Here is an 18,079-nt window from a genome sequence, read left to right as displayed (position 1 = left end):
TTCAAAAAAATATTATAATATTACAATACATTTTCACCCATATAAATCAACTCACAAACATTTCACAAAAATATTATGATACATTTTTTTCTAATTATAATTTTTGTTTTACAACAAATAATGTCATAATATTCAAAACCAAAAATTGTGATACATGCGCAGAAATTTCTATACATAAAGAGAAAATTAAATATAAATAATGGACGAGTAACTTGCAACACCTATAAAATTTGTGGCTACTATTCACAATTAAATGGAGAGAAAGAAATTACAGAGAATTGTTTGAATATGTAATAAACTCCATTTAGATATTCAAAGAATGTGCGTTGTTCGAATATGAAATATAGGGTTCTATTTATATATTCAAAGAATGGCACTTCCAATGAAAAGGAGAGAATGATAATATTCATCCCTTAAAATTTTTAATAAACAAACAATATGTTTATTAAAATCTAATAATACTTGAATTTAAAATAAAACAACTTTATTTATTTTATCCATTTGTGATTGAAATGAATTTAAAAAGGAAAATTTAAACCGTTTCTTAAGGAAAAAAAAACTCATCCATTGCCAACTCATTGAAATTTAAAAGTTAACATTAAAACCATAAAACTAATATTATAATATTTATAATATTATATTAATATAAACTGAAATATGTATGATTGAAACAAGCATTCAAGTGAAAATAAATATGATGATATAAAATATTCATTTGAACAATATAGTGTTATAACAAATATCACTATATAGGGTTCAACCAAATTAAGCTTTACATTATTTGAATTTTTCCAAGAGAGTCTTTCATAGTCTACCCAAGTGAGCATCTCATAGTTTACCTAGTTTTTATTAAAAAAATTATATTATATATATAAAAAAAACATGTCATTCATATATATATATAAAAGAGGGAAAACATAGTGATTAAAATTTATTATTAAAACCAATTATATATATTTAATTTAATACTAATATCTAATATTTTATTGAGAATATTATATTATATATTATATTAACAATACTAAAACTTAATCTTATATAAATTAGGTTAATATTGAAAACCTAAAATCTAAAAATATTATTATAACTTAAAACTATTAATTCTAGTTATAAAACCATGTTAATGTTTTCACAGTTGGTTGACACTACAATTAATGAACAATCAAGACCAATGAATAACCCACACATTGAATAACTAATACTTCACTTTGAAAAATGCAACTCACAACAATGTGGAGGCAAGTTTCAATAATATAAACATTTTAATATTTTTATTTTTACTTTTATTTATGTAATCTTCATATTTGTTGAGAAATAACTTGTGAACCTTTTCACTGTGCTTTGTAAAAAGTTAATTTAAGTAGCTTTGAAAAATATGATTTAGTTTTGCAAGAAAGTTAATTGTGTGAAGTTCACTTATTGATCTAGTGGGATTACAAGAAAATAGTGGCATATTTTAAGTTGATACCATCAGATCAAAAAAAAATAAGAGAAAGATTAAAGTAGCCAATTCCAATAGAGGAAATATACATAGTAATAATTTGGTGACCAAAACTAGGCAGTTATAATTTTTGTTTTACAACAAATAATTTCATCATATTTAAAACCAAAAATTGTGATACATGCGCGGAAATTTCTATACATAAAGAGAAAATTAAATATAAATAATGGACCAGTAACTTGCAACACCTATAAAATTTGTGGCTACTATTCACAATTAAATGGAGAGAAAGAAATTACTCAGAATTGTTTGAATATGTAATAGACTCCATTTAAATATTCAAAGAATGTGCGTGGTTCGAATATGAAATATAGGGTTCTATTTATATATTCAAAGAATGGCACTTCCAATCAAAAGAAGAGAATGATAATATTAATCCCTTAAAATTTTTATTAAACAAACAATATGTTTATTAAAATTTAATAATACTTGAATTTAAAATAAAATAAATTTATTTATTTTACGCATTTGTGATTGAAATGAATTTAAAAAGGAAAATTTAAACCGTGTTTTAAGGAAAAAAAACTCATCCATTGCCAACTCATTGAAATTTAAAAGTTAACATTAAAACCCTAAAACTAATATTATAATATTTATAACATTATATTAATATAAACTGAAATATGTATGATTGAAACACGCATTCAAGTGAAAATAAATATGATAATATAAAATACTCATTTGAACAATATAGTGCTATAACAAATATCACTATATAGGGTTCAACCAAATCATGAATTTAAAGCGTGGGCTTTACATTATTTGAATTTTCCCAAGAGTCTTTCATAGTCTACCCAAGTGAGCATCTCATAGTTTACCTAGTTTTTATTAAAAAAATTCTATTATATATATAAAAAAAAACATGTCATATATATAAATTCAAATTTCTTTGACTTCAATTTTTTTTTAAATTTAGTAAAAAAAGAGTGAAAGGCGAAGACAAACATTGAAGAGGGAAAACATAGTGATTAAAATTTATTATTAAAACCAATTATATAAATTAAATTTAATACTAATATCTAATATTTTATTGAGAATATTATATTATATATTATATTAACAATACTAAAACTTAATCTTATATAAATTAGGTTAATATTGAAAAACTAAAATCTAAAAATACTATTATAACTTAAAACTATTAATTCTGGTTATAAAACCATGTTAATGTTTTCATAGTTGGTTGACACTACAGTTAATGAACAGTCAAGACCAATGAATAACCCACACATTGAATAACTAACACTTCACTTTTAAAAATGTAACTCACAACAATGTGGAGGCAAGTTTCAATAATATAAACGTTTTAATATTTTTATTTTTAATTTTATTCTTATTTTTAATTTTATTTTTGTAATCTTCATATTTGTTGAGAAATAACTTGTGAAAGTTAATTAAGTAGCTTTGAAACATATGATTTAGTTATGCAAGAGAGTGAATTGTGTGAAGTTCGTTTATTGATGTAGTGGGATTACAAGAAAAAAGTGGCATCTTTTAAGTTGATACCATTTAGGCATGAACTTCTAGGCATATACTCTTTCTATCTTGCTATTTGATGTGAAGCGGTGTTGAAGATCATGAAGACATTACGTAGGAACCATTGGGTATTGGGAAGTTTTCCATTCATTACCAATTTGATGTAGATCAGTGTGACAGATTCCGCGTATACGATCTTGAAAGTAACATCATGCGGCCCAGTTTCCCTTTCAAGGCAATTTAAATGTAAGTTTTTTGCAAATGGGTATCAATAGAAGCAAACAATTTAAATGTAAGTTTTTTGCAAATGGGCATCAATTAAAGCAGTTATGAGATTAAAGCAAGGAGAAACCTGCGAGTGAAATTGAAGAGCGAGAGAATTCGTGACTTGTCTCTAGCAGCCCATCCTTGAACATTAGACTGACCTACTTCCTTAACCATCTTCTCTTCTTCACAATACTCATAAATAAATTTGATTCACTTAGAAGAAGCAGCTAAGCAAATGAATATAAAGAACAGATTTGAGGAGACAACAGGTGTTGGGATGGGTATTTAAAAGGTCAAGTATGGTAGGATATAGTAGGATGAGAACTGAATAATCGAGAGCTAAATTCATCGTTAGGCAGCAAGGCAGGTCGTGCACAGTAGAAACCGGAAACATTATTGCAGCAAGTTGTGGAAGAGCCCGGAAACATTATTGTAGGATGTCGTGGAAGAGCAAAAAGCGGAAAGCAAGAGGAGCAGAAATCGGAAAGCAGTTTTGGTGAGGGAGGAATAGTCCGAGAACATATGCCAGATGTCAATTAAACCAGATGCCAATGGGACACTAGATGTCAATCAGAAAATCAATAGGTAGATGACTAAACTCATTTAAAGGAAGGCCTATCCGCCTAATAAATATAAAATAATAATATACACTTTAATTGACTGCAAATAAAATGTATTTTTGAATAAGAAATGATTGTTTTGAAAACGACAACAAATAACGAGCTTGCCATCAGTCATTTAAAGCGCCTCGATAGCGCCCATTCACCCTACATATCAATGCAGAGGTTGTATGTTCGAATACCATAATATATCGTACCTGTTTATCAACGTTTCAGATTTCCCCACGTCCCATCTCCGAAACTGGCTATCCGTTTTGTTGCGGTGTTCAGCCTCCTGTAGCGTCGTGTCCATTTGCAATTGCCAAACATCGTGCGTCCCATCTCATATCGTAGGTACCCATATCATCCCTGCATCATCCATTTTAAATTTGTAATTGGGAGCACATGAATTCTTGAAATTTATCCTACATCTTTCAGACCATCCTAATTAGAGTGGGATATTATGTTTTCTAGAGAGGCAAAGTAGGTCTTCGATCAAAATTATATACTTTTGATGGCAACGTTGGGCATATTTTTAGGGATTCACATACTATAAAATATTGGGCATATTCTTAATCATTAACACAATAATATGTTAGAAATGGTAATTAGGAGTTGATTAAAATTAATGAGTCAGTTAAATGAATGTTGAGTGTTGAGTGGTGAGTCAAGCTGAGTGATGGATAAAGAGTTAAGTGCAATCCATATTTAGAGCATGAGTTAACTAAGTTAAGTGTGTGTGCATGTCAAGATATTTTAGTCAAATCACTAATTAGAAAGGTTTAAGTACCCTTCACTCCACCGGATTTATTGTAAGAATCATGTTTTGTATGACCAATATAAAAGCAGCACCTCATATATTTTGTGTGTGAATTTGTGTTTTGAATCCTCTAACTTTCCAATAAATTAAAGTGAATTCCTCTGCTTTTACAACAAATTTGTATCAGAGCGGTTTCAGAGAACAAAAAAAACAATTCAACAATAGTGAAATAGAAGAGAAATATTTTTTCCTGTAACACTCCTTACAGTGGTATTCACAGTGTTATAATGCTGTTGGGCTTAGCATAGAACCACGTTAAAGATGAAAAACTTACCGCATACGCAGGTTATCGTTACCGTATAGAGAATTCGTACGCAGGTCTCAACCAGTCACGGCCACGTTAACCAAGTCAAGAAAATTTGTTTAAACTGTCACGTGGGTGACCGCTGACTCATAAAAATTTGTTACGGAAGGGCTTTTTTAAAAGTTCGGTGGTTTCTTTTTATCCATATTAAAGTGTTAGGGTTTTTTTAAGGACGGATTTATTAAAAGTTTATGGGTTATTCCCCGTGATAAATGTTTATAAAATATGAATGTTTTGCCATAAAGAATGAAGGATTTTAACATAAAAGGTATTCGGAGGTTTTTAAAGTCATTTTTTGATATATTGAAAAGTTCAAGTTTATAAAGGTTTTTTCTTTTCCTTTTTTTTATAAAAAGATATTATATAAATAGATCTTCTTTATATATAAAAAAGCATAAAGGGATTTTATAAAAGAGTTTATTAAAAAAATTATTAGCAAGAGAATTTAGGGCTTTGTAAAATTAGTGAGTTATTTGGTTTTTTTAAGTATGACAGTGTTTTGGTAAAGATTGTGCCTTATGGGGCACATATTGAAAATCATATTTTTTGGGGGGCGATATGGAAGATACGATCAAGCAATCAGCAAAACAACTATAAAAAAAAAGGAATGGCATCAGTCATGGGTCGCAAACCGCAACTGAAGCATATTAAAAAAAGGAATTGGAAAGAAGAGGTAGAGAGTGTTGCCATGGTTAGAGAGGTTCAGGACGTAGCCGAGAAACTAAGAAGTCTAGCAGAAGATAAAGAAGAAATCGAGGGTGATTGGTGTAGCTTTGATTTGCTACCACCTCCTATGTTTACAGGTGAATATTTTGATGATTGGGTTATCAAGATGTTAACTTTTATTCAAGCTAGAGAGTTAATTGAGTACGTGTCTAATAACCCATATGATGCAGTATGTGATGTTTTAGCATTGAATTTTATAAAACAAGCATTGGATGAGAATTTTTTGTGAAAGGTAACAAAAGCTACAACTTCCAAGGAAGCATGGAAGTTTCTGGAAGCAGAGTTTGGTGCAAGGGAGAGTGACATGCAACATCAGGTTATGTCACAGGAAAACAAGTCAGCTGCAGATCTAAGAGTATATGAGCAAGACTCTGAGAGGAAAACAGAGCTTGGAGAATCCCACTAAAAAGTGGACAATGGTTTTCAAGACCATAAAATTGAAACCCATTATGCAAACATGCATATGGATGAAGAATATGCGACAAAGATTCGAGAGATAGAAGAAGAAGTATCTGTATTTGAGGCAAAGCAAGAGCATATAAATGCTCAAGGAATCCATTGTAACGTGGACAATACAGATGATTGTGAATCCCACTATGATGATGCACATGTGGATGATGACTGCAAAGAGAGATGTGAATTGGTGAATCCAACTGTAGCTGATGGATTTCGTGAAGATGAAATTGTCAATGAAATTGGCAATGAACATATGCATGCTCAGATATCCCACCATAGTGTAGATGAACATTATGTTAATGATATGTGTGGTTTATTTTTTGAAACAGATATTAATTGTTGCAATATAGTAAGTGCAATATTTTATGAAGAATTGAAGGTTGAAGTTGCCACTATAGTAGCATGATATGAATCAGTTGTAATGTCTCATGAAGCAGTATGTGATCTAGCAAAAATTGATGATCAAGAACATGATAAAGTGATTGAATAGTTTTTTATGAGAATATCCATTGACCACATAATAGTGGAAGATAGTTTTAGTGAAGTTGAAAATAAGGCAGAGAAGTAAGAGGTAGAGTAGGAAGTTGTCACTGAAGAGCATAATATAGATGCTTTTTACATTGTTTTCGAATATGCAGGTGTTAAGAATAACATGAGCGAAAAAATTGAAAACAATGTTGTTAATAAATTTGATGCAGATTTGAAGCTCATTGAAGAATGCATTCAAAAACCAATAAAGCAAATTGATTCGAGTCTTAAAGCAGCAACTGAAATAAAAGAATTGAATGAAATGGTGAATAATGATCTTGAGTGTGCAGATTACAGGGAAAAAGTAGTAGTACTTGACGATGGAAGTGAAAAGAATGATATGGATGTTTCTGAAGAAAAAGATGAATGAGTTGAAACCATTTTTGCAGCAATGGAATCAAGAAGAGATAAGATTCTGGTATCCAGAAATATGGCAAAAAGAAAGTCAGGAATATGAAACACAAGAAACAAAGCAAAGACAACAGTTTGAAGATCCAATGTTTTGGCAACAGTCCATAGTTGAACATATATTTGAAGAGGAAGTTGTCGAAGACATGATCCAATTATTTCTTAGAACAAGCTCATGACAAGTCAAAGAAAAATTGCAGCAGCAACAAGTGAATAAAGCTTACAACAAGAAAGCACAACAGAGAGTGAAGGAATTTTGAGGATTTAAAATTTGGAAGATCCGAAAAAAAAAAATGCAAAATTGTGAAAGTCTTCAATAATTCTAAGATTTGAAATTTGGAAGAAGCGAAAAAAGAATGCAAAATTATGAAAGTCTTGAGTCATTGTAAGCCTATCTGAGACATAGACCAGCAAGCATGTTTGAGTGATAATTGAGTCAATTTCTATTGTAATCATAATAGGGAAAGTTGAGTCATGTTTGATTTATGTTGATTCATATGGTCGTAATTAAGGGGGAATGTTAGAAATTTTAATTACTCCCGCATGAGGAGTTGACTAAAATTGGAGAGTTAGTTAACTTAGTGTTGAGTGTTGTTGAGTGATGCATAAAGAGTAAACTGTTGTCCATATTTAGGGTATGAGTTAACTGAGTTAAGTTTGTGCGCATGTCAATATATTTTAGGCAATTCACTAGTTGGAAAAGGTTAAATACCCTTCACCAAGTTCATTGTAAGAATCATGTTTCTATGATGAACAAAAGAGTCGTAGCTCATGTGTTTTGTGTGCGAATTTGTGTTTTGACTCCTCTACGTTTACAACATAATATTCAATGGGAAATGTAATATTCTCCAGCTTCTGAATCAATGGGAAATGCAATATGTATTATGTGGATTCGATCTTTTTGTTGAATGTATTGAAATGAATACCAAGTATTACAGACAAAGAATGGCACGATTGACTGACTACCCTCAGCCGAGAAGGAAGCAATAACACCAGTGATCCATGGAAGAAAACATATTATAATCAACTCACCCATATAAATCAACTTACAAACATTTCACAAAAATATTATAATATTATAATACATTTTCACCCATATAAATCAACTCACAAACATTTCACAAAAATATTATGATACATTTTTTTCCAGTTATAATTTTTGTTTTACAATAAATAATGTCATAATATTCAAAACCAAAAATTGTGATACATCCGCAGAAATTTCTATACATAAAGAGAAAATTAAATATAAATAATGGACCAGTAACTTGCAACACCTATAAAATTTGTGGCTACTATTCACAATTAAATGGAGAGAAAGAAATTACTCAGAATTGTTTGAATATGTAATAGACTCCATTTAGATATTCAAAGAATGTGCGTCATTCGAATATGAAATATAGGGTTCTATTTATATATTCAAAGAATGACACTTCCAATCAAAAGAAGAGAATGATAATATTAAGCCCTTAAAATTTTTAATAAACAAACAATATGTTTATTAAAATTTAATAATACTTGAATTTAAAATAAAATAACTTTATTTATTTTACGCATTTGTGATTGAAATGAATTTAAAAAGGAAAATTTAAATAGTTTCTTAAGGAAAAAAAACTCATCCATTGCCAACTCATTGAAATTTAAAAGTTAACATTAAAACCATAAAACTAATATTATAATATTTATAATATTATATCAATATAAACTGAAATATGTATGATTGAAACACTCATTCAAGTGAAAATAAATATGATGATATAAAATATTCATTTGAACAATATAGTGCTATAACAAATATCACTATATAGGGTTCAACCAAATAATGAATTTAAAGCCTGAATCAGGGCTTTACATTATTTGAATTTTTCCAAGAGAGTCTTTCATAGTCTACCCAAGTGAGCATCTCATAGTTTACCTAGTTTTTATTAAAAAAATTCTATTATATAAAAAAACATGTTATATATATATATATATATATATATATATAAATTCACATTTCTGTTGATTTTAAGTCAAACATTTTTTTTTGAAATTTAGTAAAAAAAGAGTGAAAGGCAAAGACAAACTTTGAAGAGGGAAAACATAGTGATTAAAATTTATTATTAAATCTAATTATATATATTAAATTTAATACTAATATCTAATATTTTATTGAGAATATTATATTATATATTATATTAACAATACTAAAACTTAGATTTTGTTTTTTGGGTTTATGTCTTGGAAAGAGAGCGATGGAGGCGTATTTGTGGCTTAGGGTTTCAGACGGTTTCCTCAGCGTCGCCGCGGCTCCGAGAGCCCTGATCTGGACTGGATCTGCTAGACGCCTGCCTGATGGAACCTATGAAAACGAAGCCCCTTTTTGGTCCTGGTCTGAATCCGTTGATGGAAAAGATCTTTGCAAACGGAACCACATCATACTGCGCTCATCCGCCTTCAGAGTGCAGAGGGATTTCTTCACGGCGGCTACAGAACTCTCAAGTCTGGAGTTTTATTCCCCAAATCAACAGGTCCTCACCTTATCACATCCTGTTACGCCATCGTTCGAGATCATTTGGCGTAGGTATGGCAAACCGGCTGGCGAATACGAAGGAAAGAGGGCTATGCTAGCTTTCTTGCCCCACGGTAGCTCCCCTGGGATTCGATCTGCTAGTCTCGAGCGGATCTTAAAGGGCAAATCCGCAGATCAGGAAAGGGATGGATGTAAAGCCCTGGGATCGCGATGCAATGAGGCTCCAACGCTCTCTGCAACGCAGATATGGGATATTACCTCCTTGATGCAGCATTACAACAGAGGATTCGAAGCCTCTTCCCTGCAGACGAGCGTTCAAAAGCTCGACGTCTCTAAGACTCCCGCATCCTCTCCTCTCCACCCCTCGCGACGCAAGCAGGATGAGAAGGCCTTGCAAAGTCCTAGCCGCCTGATGTCTCAGATCGGCAGAGGCAAGCAAATCTCTGGCTTCTCTGCCCCTTATCAGATCCAGATCAAGCTTATATCGGGCAAAACCCTGCTTCAATGGGTGAGATCGGCGGATCTAGTCCAAGATCTCAAGCAGGCTCTGAGAATCAAGCTGGGGATTCCCTCCGTAGCACAACGACTTCTCCATGGAGGTAAACAACTCGAGGATCTCTTCCCCTTATCTTTTTACAGCATTGAGAGAAACTCTTCCATAGCTCTTACCCTTCGTCTAAGAGGGGGCGCTGCAGGGCAGTCATCCTCAGCTAAGGCGTTCTCTTATAAAGAGGCTGTCCATGCTAAGCTGCCTGAAAGAACAGTTCCATCTGCTCAAGCTCCCAAGCCCTTCCTGGTGGATAAACTGGAGGAATCCCCATCCATAGAAATAAAGCATCCATCGCTGGATGAGAAAACCCAACATTTTGCGGAACATGGTATTATCTGCAGGTTTAATGGGCTATGGCCGCGCACAGCAGACCTATATCAATGGATCCAATCTAACTGGACCGTCAACTGCAAGACTTTGCTATGCTCAAAAGGATTTTTCATCGTTGTGTTTGCCTTTGATGAGGACTATCAAAAAGCCTTAACTGGTGGCCCATGGTTCTGGGGTGCAGCTGGTTTATTCCTCACTCCTTGGTTTCCAGATTTCGACCCCTCTACGGCAGTTATCACCAAACTCCCCATCTGGGTCAGACTTCCAAACCTCCCAGCGAATCTTTGGCACTTTGCGGTATTCCAAGGGATTGGCAACTCTCTAGGGCGCCTACTAGACACGGACGTCTCCAGAGGGGAAAAAGGCCTTTACACTTATGCCAGGATCTGTGCAGAAATAGACATAAGCAAAGGTCTCCCGGACCAGATCAATCTCAAAATTGGAGATTTCCATTGGACTCAGAATTTGGATTACGAAAACACAGCCTTCCGCTGCCGCAACTGCCATCACACAGGCCACCTTCAGAGCTCTTGTCCCACAATGCCAGCCCAAAAGAAGAAAGCCAATGCTAAGCAGAAATCCAAAAGTTGGAAGCCACATGATCCTCCTCCTATGGACGACTTCAGCTCCGATGAAGAGGGAGAGATTAAGGAAGATGTGGCAGCAGCATCAGAACCGGATCCGTTCGCGGCAGGTCCGACGGTTTCGTCAGTCATACCAGTCTCTCAGAAAAGGAACCATGAATCCTCCACCTCGGATTCAGAAAAGGAGACCTCTCCGTCGGATCATCTAAGTTTGCAAGTCATAACAGCTCAGCAAAATCCTCCTGAGTGGGTCAAAGTGGCATCTTTTAAGTTGATACCATCTAGGCATGAACTTCTAGGCATATACTCTTTCTGTCTTGGTGTTTGATGTGAAGCAGTGTTGAAGATCATGAAGACATTACCCAGGAACCATTGGGTATTGGGAAGCTTTCCATTCATTACCAATTTGATGTAGATCAGTGTGACAGATTCCGCAGTATATGATTTTGAAAGTAACATCATGCGGCCCAGTTTCCCTTTCAAGGGAATTTAAATGTAAGTTTTTTGCAATTGGGTATCAATAGAAGCAAACAATTTAAATGTAAGTTTTCTGCAAATGGGTATCAATTAAAGCACTTATGAGAGTAAAGCGAGGAGAAACCTGCGAGTGAAATTGAAGAGCGAGAGAATTCGTGACTTGTCTCTAGCAGCCCATCCTTGAACATTAGACTGACCTACTTCCTTAACCATCTTCTCTTCTTCACAACACTCATAAATAAATTTGATTCATTTAGAAGAAGCAGCTAAGCAGATGAATATAAAGAACAGATTTGAGGAGACAACAGGTGTTGGGATGGGTATTTAAAAGGTCAATATGGCAGGATATAGCAGGATGACCACTGAATAATCGAGAGCTAAATTCATCATTAGGTAGTAAGGCAGGTCGTGCACAGCAGAAGCCGGAAACATTATTGCAGCAGGTTGTGAAAGAGCCCAGAAACATTATTGCAGGAAGTCCTGGAAGAGCAGAAAGCGGAAAGCAAGAGGAGCAGAAATCGTAAAGCAGTTTTGGTGAGGGAGAAATAGTCGGAGAAAATATGCCAGATGTCAATTAAACCAGATGCCAGTGGGACGCCAGATGTCAATCAGAGAATCAATAGGTAGACGACTAAACTCATTCAAAGGAAGGTCTATCTGCCTAATAAATATAAAATAATAATATACACTTTAATTGACCGCAAATAAAATGTATTTCTGAATAAGAAATGATTGTTTTGAAAATGACAACAAATAACGGGCTTGCCATCAGCCATTTAAAGCGCCCCGATAGCGCCCATTCACCCTACATATCAATGCAGAGGTTGTATGTTCGAATACCATAATATATCGTCCCTGTTTATCAACGTTTCAGATTTCCCCACGTCCCATCTCCGAAACTGGCTATCCATGTTGTTGCGGTGTTCAGCCTCCTGTAGCGTCGTGTCCATTTGCAATTGCCAAACATCCTGCGTCCCATCTCATATCGTAGGTGCCCATATTATCCCTGCATCATCCATTTAAAATTTGTAATTGGGAGCACATGAATTTTTGAAATTTATCCTACATCTTTCAGCCCATCCTAATTAGAGTGGGATATTATGTTTTGTAGAGAGGCAGAGTAGGTCTTCCATCAAAATTATATATTTTTTATGGCAATGTTGGACATATTTTTAGGGATTCACATACTATAAAATATTGGGCATATTCTTAATCATTAACACAATAATATGTTAGAAATGGTAATTAGGAGTTGATTAAAATTAATCAGTGAGTTAAATGAATGTTGAGTGTTGAGTGGTGAATGTTGTATTGAGTGGTGAGTCAAGCTGAGTGATGGATAAAGAGTTAAGTGCAATCCATATTTAGAGCATGAGTTAATTGAGTTAAGTGTGTGTGCATGTCAAGATATTTTAGGCAAATCACTAATTAGAAAGGTTTAAGTACCCTTCACTTCACCAGGTTCATTGTAAGAATCATGTTTTGTATGACCAATAAAAAAACAGCACCTCATATATTTGTGTGTGAATTTGTGTTTTCTCTACGTTTCCAATAAATTAAAGTGAATTCCTCTACCTTTACAACAAATTGGTATTAGAGCGGTTACAAAGAGCAAAAAAAAAACAAATCAACAACAATGAAATAGAAGAGAGAAACACTCCTTACAGTGGCATTGAGAGTGTTATAATGCTGTTGGGCTTAGCATAGAACCACGTTAAAGATGAAAAAGTTACCGCATACGCAGGTTATCGTTACCGTATAGAGAATTCGTACGCAGGTCTCAACCATTCACGGCCACGTTAACCAAGTCAAGAAAATTTGTTTAAACTGTCACGTGGTGACCGCTGACTCATAAAAATTTGTTACGGAAGGGCTTTTTTAAAACTTCGGTGGATTCTTTTTACCCATATTAGAGTGTTAGGGTTTTTTGAAGGATGGATTTATTAAAGTTTATGGGTTATTCCCCGTGATAAATGTTTATAAAATATGAATGTTTTGCCATAAAGATTGAAGGATTTTAACATAAAAGGTATTCGGAGGTTTTTAAAGTCATTTTTTGATATATTGAAAAGTTCAAGTTTATAAAGGTTTTTGTTTTTTTTTTTTTTTTATATAAAAAGATATTCTATAAATAGATCTGCTTTATATATAAAAAACATGAAGGGATTTTATAAAAGAGTTTATTAAAAAAATTATTGGCAAGAGAATTTAGGGCTTTGTAAAATTCATCAGTTATTTGGATTTTTGTAAGTATGACAGTGTTTTGGTAAATCATATTTTTTGGGGGACGATATGGAAGATACGATCAAGCAATCAGCGAAACAACTATAAAAGAAAAGGAATGACATCAGTCATGGGTGGCAAACCCCAACTGAAGCATATTAAAAAAAGGAATTGGAAAGAAGAGGTAGAGAGTGTTGCCATGGTTAGAGAGGCTCAGGACGCAGCCGAGGAACTAAGAAGTCTAGCAGAAGATAAAGAAGAAATCGAGGGTGATTGGTGTAGCTTTGATTTGCTACCACCTCTTATGTTTACAGGTGAATATTTTGATGATTGCGTTATCAATATGTTAACTTTTATTCAAGCTAGAGATTTAATTGAGTACGTGTCTAATAATCCATATGATGCAGTATGTAATGTTTTAGCATTGAATTTTATAAAACAAGCATTGGATGAGAATTGTTTGTGCAAGGTAGCAAAAGCTACAACTTCCAAGGAAGCATGGAAGTTTCTGGAAGCAGAGTTTGGTGCAAGGGAGAGTGACATGCAACATCAGGTTATGTCACAGGAAAAGAAGTGAGCTGCAGATCTAAGAGTATATGAGCAAGACTCTGAGAGGAAAACAGAGCTTGGATAATCCCACTAAAAAGTGGACGATGGTTTTCAAGACCATAAAATTGAAACCCATTATGCAAACATGCGTATGGATGAAGAATATGCAACAAATATTCCAGAGATAGAAGAAGAAGTATCTGTATTTGAGGCAAAGCAAGAGCATATAAATGCTCAAGGAATCCATTGTAACGTGGACGATACAGATGATTGTGAATCCCACTGTGATGATGCACATGTGGATGGTGACTGCAAAGTGAGATTTGAATTGATGAATCCAGCCGTAGCTGATGGATTTCGTGAAGATGAAATTGTCAATGAAATTGGCAATGAACATATGCATGCTCGGATATCCCACCATAGTGTAGATGAACATTATGTTGATGATATGTGTGGTTTATTTTTTGAAACAGATATTAATTGTGGCAATATGGTAAGTGCAATATTTTATGAAAAATTGAAGGTTGAAGTTGCCACTGTAGTAGCAAGATATGAAGCAATTGTAATTTCTCATGAAGCAGTATGTGATCTAGCAACAGTTGATGATCAAGAACATCATAAAGTGATTGAATAGTTTTTTATGAGAATATCCATTGACCACATAATAGTGGAAGATAGTTTTAGTGAAGTTGAAAAGAAGGCAGAGAAGGAAGAGGTAGAGCAGCAAGTTGTCACTAAAGAGCATAATATAGATGTTTTTAACATTGTTTTTGAATATGCAGGTGTTCAGAATAGCATGAGCGAAAAAATTGAAAACAAGGTTGTTAATAAATTTGATGCACATTTGAGGCTCATTGAAGAATGCATTCAAAAACCAATAAATCAAATTGATTCGAGTCTTAAAGCAGCAACTGAAATAAAAGAATTGAAAGAAATGGTGAATAATGATCTTGAGTGTGCAGATTACAAGGAAAAAGTAGTAGTACTTGACGATGGAAGTGAAAAGATGGTATGGATGTTTCTCAAGACAAAGATGAATGCGTTGAAACCATTTTTCAGCAATGGAATCAAGAAGAGATAAGATTCTGGTATCCAAAAATATGGCAAAAAGAAAGTCAGGAATATGAAACACAAGAAACAAAGCAAAGACAACAGTTTGAAGATCCAATGTTTTGGCAACAGTCCATAGTTGAATGAATATTTGAAGAGGAAGTTGTCGAAGACATGATCCAATTTAAATAGTTTCTTAAGGAAAAAAAACTCATTCATTGCCAACTCATTGAAATTTAAAAGTTAACATTAAAACCATAAAACTAATATTATAATATTTATAATATTATATTAATATAAACTCAAATATGTATGATTGAAACACACATTCAAGTGAAAATAAATATGATGATATAAAATATTCATTTGAACAATATAGTGCTATAACAAATATCACTATATAGGGTTCAACCAAATAATGAATTTAAAGCCTGAATCAGGGCTTTACATTATTTGAATTTTTCCAAGAGAGTTTTTCATAGTCTACCCAAGTGAGCATCTCATAGTTTACCTAGTTTTTATTAAAAAAAATTCTATTATATATTAAAAAAACATGTCATATATATATATATATATATATTCAAATTTCTGTTGATTTTAAATCAAACAAATTTATTTGAAATTTAGTAAAAAAATAGTGAAAGGCGAAGACAAACTTTGAAAAGGGAAAACATAGTGATTAAAATTTATTATTAAAACAAATTATATATATTAAATTTAATATTAATATCTAATATTTTATTGAAAATATTATATTATATATTATATTAACAATACTAAAACTTAATCTTATATAAATTAGGTTAATATTGAAAACCTAAAATCTAAAAATACTATTATAACTTAAAAACTATTAATTCTGGTTATAAAACTATGTTAATGTTTTCAATGTTGGTTGACACTACAATTAATGAACAGACAAGACCAATGAATAACCCACACATTGAATAACTAACACTTCACTTTTAAAAATGTGACTCACAACAATGTGGAGGCAAGTTTCAATAATATAAACGTTTTAATTTTTTTATTTTTAATTTTATTTCTGTAATCTTCATATTTGTTGAGAAATAACTTGTGAACCTTTTCACTGTGCTTTGTAAAAAGTTAATTTAAGTAGCTTTGAAACATATGATTTAGTTATGCAAGAAAGTTAATTGTGTGAAGTTCATTTATTGATCTAGTGGGATTACAAGAAAATAGTGGCATCTTTTAAGTTGATACCATCAAATAAAAAAAAATAAGAAAAATATTAAAGTAGCCAATTCCAATAGAGGAAATATACATAGTACTAATCTGGTGACCAAAACTAGGCAGTTACAAAATCAATACATTGTTATTTATGTTTTATCAAGTTAAAACAAACACCGAAACTATCAACTGCAGTCATTTACCTAAAAAGATTTATAATGTCAATCTCATCGTACTCATTGTTGAAAATAAATAAAACTTTTCAATATTTATATTAAATAATATAATTTTATATAGATAAAATAATACAAAATTAAAAAACACTTTTAATTAACTTATAAATATTTCAATGTAGAAAATATACAAATTATTTGGATATCCATATTAACTATTATATATATAATAATAATAATGTACGTTATTGTTCATCTTCCTAAAATATGTTAATTATAAATGCAAAAATGTGATTAAAATAAAAATAATTTGAAAATGTGTAACTCATTCAATTTTTAATATAAAATATTAGCAATAATTAATTATCCAGAAATATAATTTTTAATATAAAATATTAATAATAATCAATTATCTAAAAATATAATTTAAACAATCAAAAATTACAGATGGTCTATAAATAGGATATTAAAGATTTATCATCCCCTGAAAAAAGACTTGCAAAAAATGAGATTTGATCTCCAAACTGTAGTAAATCAATAATTAAGATGAATCTATACCAATAACTAGTAAATGTATTTCTTAACTATACCATAAACTTGGTGGAGATTCAAAGAATTTAGATTAAAAGAAGTTGAATTGTATATCATAAATTTGGTCAGCTCCAAAGAATTTAGATTAAAAAAAGTTGAATTTAACTTGACCAAGTTTGAAAGAATTTAGATTAAAAGAAGTTGAATTTTGTACCATAGAATTTTTGCATAATCTTAGGCATATACATCAATGGTCCAATGGACCCTGGACCCATTTATAGGACGAAAACTCCTATTTCATAGACCATAGAAAAGTAAATGCTGCCTGACATGCCAGGGATTTAGCTTTCGCCCTCTGACAGCACGCGAATCGAGATAAAAGCCTGGAGAGAAAGGGCCAGAGCTAAATGCCTAGCATGTCATGTAACATTTACTTTTCTATGGTCTATGAAATAGGAGTTTCCTTTATAGGACAGCTTTGCACAAAATTCCAGTAACACAATGAAGTTAATAAGGAAAAACTACACGTGAAGATTCTTCGTCTTACGTGACTGTGCGTAAGCGTACGTCACTGGCAGATCTTAACATCCACAAGAAAAGCACAAATTCCAAAATAGTGTCCATGTCAATCGTTAACGCACTTTTTGCATCTTTCTTTTCGACCCTCTACATATACGAAATGCGGATCAAATTCTCGAAAATCCCTCTTTTCTGCACTTCACAAAATACATCGCATTCATTAATCTGAACTTTAAACATATTCTGGGTGAGAGTGGAATAAGGAAAAGACTAAATAGCTGCTGCTAGGCAAATTCGGAAGCGTT

Source organism: Pinus tabuliformis, chromosome 7, assembly GCF_031772625.1.
Source record: "Pinus tabuliformis cultivar Carrire ecotype Pingquan chromosome 7, CPIR1, whole genome shotgun sequence".
In the NCBI taxonomy this organism is placed as follows: Eukaryota; Viridiplantae; Streptophyta; class Pinopsida; order Pinales; family Pinaceae; genus Pinus; species Pinus tabuliformis.
Note: the sequence above shows the minus strand (reverse complement) of the source record.